The 4575-nt window shown below is 43.1% G+C and overlaps 1 pseudogene; it reads right to left on the bottom strand.

Moving 5' to 3' along the window:
- Positions 1 to 3450: 3450 nt before the first annotated feature.
- On the bottom strand, positions 3451 to 4335 carry LOC130035676 (40S ribosomal protein S2-like; annotated as a pseudogene).
- Between the last annotated feature and the right edge of the window lie 240 nt (positions 4336 to 4575).

Here is a 4575-nt window from a genome sequence, read left to right as displayed (position 1 = left end):
ACTTGGATTAACACATCAAAGACCAGTCTGCTAGAGCTTAAAGACTACATCTCAAAGATCAGCCTGTCTGGAGCCATGTATCTACATCCCCAAGATCAGGCCTGGCTTAGCACCTGAGATCTGCTTACCTAAGACCAGCTATGTTCCTGTGAGATAAGGGAAACTGCCTCAATATACTGAAATCATTTACTGAAGGCAGTTTGAAGGGGAGAAAGGTTCAATCTCATCCAAGCTAGTCAGGACACATAGGAAAACTGCTTCTAGGACAGATCAACCGACCCTAGAATAGATTTCCCTGGATGTGTTTCTCCTCTCCTTGTCCGACCGACATATAAGCATACATAAAATAAATCATTTTGTATGGACACAGTAAGAAATACTTTGAGCTTATAGAATTGCTCTCCCAGGGCCATCTCAATCTCAGACTGCAGTGCTCAGGCCAGATATCTTTCCTATTCCTAGCAGCAGGGTCCTAGTCTCGTCGTTACTTTTGGATCATGACAGCATTTGCCTATGATCAAACTCTTAACTTATAGCTAAGAATCGTGGCACGTTGGCCTGGCCCATCTCGAAGCTAGGGTAGCACATAACTTACCGGCTCGCCCTGGTTCCGTCCAGTCCCACGTCGGGACCCTGCTTTTGGGGTGCTAGGAAGTGAGGGTAACTGAGGCTTAGGTTGAGAAAACAGATGCCCGGGAGTGAATAATATTCAAAGCCAATTAAATCCTAAGTTATAAAGCATAATATTAATTGTCTTCCTGTATCTATACAAAAAGGACATTGCATTAAAGCAAACTATTCAAAAGACATAAGGAGAGGAGAAAGGCAATATTAACTTACAGTACAAGTTCAATGTCCAAGAACGATGAGACCTTACAAAGTGGTTGGGGAAAAGAGCACAAAGAAGTAGTTACTGACAAACAAAGTAATGGGAGTGACTCGGGAGCACTATGATGGGTGCAACCTGATAAACCTAAGCTCCTTGTACTCCAACAATCAACGGCATCTAGATAGGAAAGAAAGAGGTCAAGTCATCACTATTTTCACATGATATGAAATACTACATACCTACTTAGAAAATCCTAAAGACTCTACAAAAATGCTTCTAGAAACAATAGTTGTGTATAGTAAAGTGGCAGACTACAAATTCAACACCAAAAAGTCTATGGCTTTCCTATATACAAATAATAAAAGAAAGAGAATATATATATTCTCAGAAAATCCCTCAGAAAATCAAGTACTTTGAAATCAACTTAGCTAAAGAGGTGAAGGACTTATACAAAGAAAATTATGAAAGACTACTTCAAGAAATAGGAGATGACACTAGAAAATGGAGACACATCCCCTGTTCATAGATAGGGAAGCTTAACATTGTCAAAATGGCAATAATCCCCAAAGCACTATACAGATTTAATGCGGTCCCTATCAGGATACCATTGACATTCTTCAAAGAAATAGACAAAACACTTATGAAATTCATATGGAACAATAAACTCCCACAAATAGCTAAAGCAATCCTTGGGAAAAAAAGAAGATAGGTGGCATCACTTTTCCAACTTCAAACTGTACTACAAAGCAGTAGTAATTAAAACAGCATGGTATTGGGCTAGAAACAGACCCACAGACCAATGGAACAGAGTTGAATATTCTGTCACAGACTCTCAAGTATATGATCACTTAATCTTTGACAAAGGAGCAAGAAATGTGAAGTGGAACAAGGAAAGCCTCTTTAGCAAGTGGTGCTGCAAAAACCGGACACCTACCTGAAAAAAAAAAAAAGAACTCTGACCTCTATTTAGTGCCAGGCACAAAAGTCAGATCAAAGTGGATTAAACACCTCAATATTAGACTTGAATCCATAAGGTACATGGAGGAAAATGTAGGCAGAACCCTCCATGACATTGAAGTTAAAGCCATATTTAAGGATGAAATACCACAGACCAAGCAAGTGGAAACAAACAAAAATAAATGGGACTGAATTAAACTAAGAAGCTTCTGCACTTCAAAAGAAACAGTGACCAAAACACAGAGAGAGGCCACAGAATGGGAAAAAAATATTTACCAAAACCCATCAGGTAAGGGGTTAATATCCAGGATATAAAAGGCATTAGTAGAACTGTACAAGAAAAAAACTCCAGCCCCATCAAAAAATGGGGAGAAGAAATGAACAGAATCTTCCTCAAAAAAGAAATACAAGGAGGCTGAAGTGACAGCACAGTGGTTAGGGGGTTTGCCTTGCAAGCAGCTGACCCAGGTTCGATTCCCAACATCCCATATATTCCCCCAAGCACCGCCAGGAGTAATTTCTGAATACATGAGCCAGGAGTAACCCCTGCACAATGCCAGGTGTGACCCAAAAAAGAAAAAATAATGCTCTACATTACTAATCATCAGGGAGATGCAAATTAAAACAACAATATGATATCATCTCACACCACAGAGATTGGCACACATCAAAAATAACAAGAACAACCAGTGCTGGTGCGGATGTGAGAAGAAAGAGACTGTCTTTCATTGTTTGTGGTAATGCCGACTGATAAAGCCTTTTTGGAAAGCAATATGGGCATTCCTTAAAAAAAAAACTAGAAATTGAACTTCCATCTGACTCCAAAATACCACTTCTGGCAATATATTCCGAATGTACAAAAAACACACAGTAGAAATGACATCTACACCTATATGTTCATTGCAGCACTGTTCACAATAGCCATAATCTGGAAACAAGCTGAGTGCCCATGAACAGACGACTGTTTAAAGAAACTTTGGTACATCTACACAATGGAATAATATGCAACTGTTAGGAAAGATGAAGTCATAAAACTTGCTTATAATTGGATGGTCATGGAGAGTATCATGCTAAGTGAAATGAGTCAGAAAGAGAGGAACAAATATAGAATGATTGCACTCATTTGTGGAATATAAAATGTCAAAATATGAGACTAACACAGGACAGTAGAGACAAGGGCCAGAATGATTGCTCTATAATTGGAAGTCTGTCTCATGAGCTGGGGGAGATGGCAACTGAGATAGAGAAAGGACCACTAAGTCAATGATGGTTGGAGGGATCACTTAGAATGGGAGATGTATGCTGAAAGTAGATAAAGGACCAAACATAATGTCCTCTTTGTGTCTGTATTGAAAATTACCATGCCCAAAAGTAAAGAGAGAGTATGGAGGAAATTGTCTGCCATAGAGGCAAGGGGAGAGGTTGGATGGGGGATGGGAGGGGAGGGATACTGAGGTCATTGGTGATGGAAACTGTACCCTGGTGGAGGGATGGTTGTTCGATCTTTGTATGATTGAAACATGAAAGCTTTGTAACTGTAGCTCACAGCGATTCAATAAAAATAAATTAATTAATTAAATAAATAAAAATATTCTGCTTCCCCTGTAGAACTTTTATTTATTTATTTTGGTCCCCTTTAGTCACTTTATTTGTCGTTTTATTTGCCTTTATTTAAAAGGTTATGTGATGGCCACCGCTGGAGCCTGGGTCCTCTGCATGGCGACCCTGGTATGGGTCTTCACCAGGTGGTCCATGCATTCCTGATACGGGGACTTGGTGAACAAGGTCTCCTTCCAGAGCAGAGGTCTGGGGTCAGATAGCTGTAGGTCTTGGAGATGACATCCAATGTGGCCTTGGCGAAGTTGCCCAGGGTGGCAGTGCAGCTCCTGGCAGAGGTGTAGCAGTCCGATCCCAGCCATCAGCAGCAGCATCTTGGGCACGGGTGCCCCAGGGTGCAGGGATGAGGCACACCAACACCAACCCACAGCTGCCTGTCACCTTGCAGGAGGCAGTGTGGGGTTCCCGGATCTTGTTCCCCCAGTAGCCTCGCTGCACGGGCATGATGGAGAGCTTGGCCAGGATGATGGCCCCCCGGATGACAGTGGCCACTTCCTTGGAGCACTTCACCCCCAGGCCCATGTGTCTGTTAGAGTCCCTGATGGCGACCAAGGCCTTGAAGCGGGTGCACTGGCCAGCGCGCGTCAACTTCTGCACCGGCATGATCTTCAGCACCTCGTCCTTGAGCACCAGGTCCAGGAAGAAGTCAATGATCTCCGACTCCTTGATGGGCAGCGAGAGGAGGTAGATCTCCTCCAGCGACTTGATCTTCTTGTCCTTGACTAGGTGACCCAGCTTGGTGATGGGGATCCATTCCTTGTCCTCGGCCTTTCCTCTACGGGCCCCGCGGCCATGCCTAAGACCACGTCCACGACCGCGGCCACGGCCTCACAGGCCGCTGCCGAAGTCTCCGTGGAAATCGCCGCAACTTCCCATGCTGGGGAGGCCCCTGAGCCTCCGGGCCCTCCCGCAGCACCAGTGTCATCTGCCATTTGGTGTTTTCGTGCAGAGGAAGAAGCCTGTAAAACTTTTACCATAGCAGTCAAAAAAATGATTGTTTCAATACCTGTTGCTCTGTGGACCTCAGGACAATACTGCTATTATCTTCCCAGTTTTCATGAAAATTGACTTCCTAATTTTTTAGAACAAGAGCCCGTTGTAGTTCTAAGGACTATAAATAACACAGTGCTATGCTAAGTAGTACACATCTTTTCCTATATAAGAGGTTCTTG

The sequence above is a fragment of the Sorex fumeus genome, unplaced genomic scaffold (genome assembly GCF_029834395.1).
Source record: "Sorex fumeus unplaced genomic scaffold, SorFum_2.1 ptg000006l, whole genome shotgun sequence".
Lineage (NCBI taxonomy): Eukaryota > Metazoa > Chordata > Mammalia > Eulipotyphla > Soricidae > Sorex > Sorex fumeus.
Note: the sequence above shows the minus strand (reverse complement) of the source record. Positions and strands in the feature narration are given on the sequence as shown.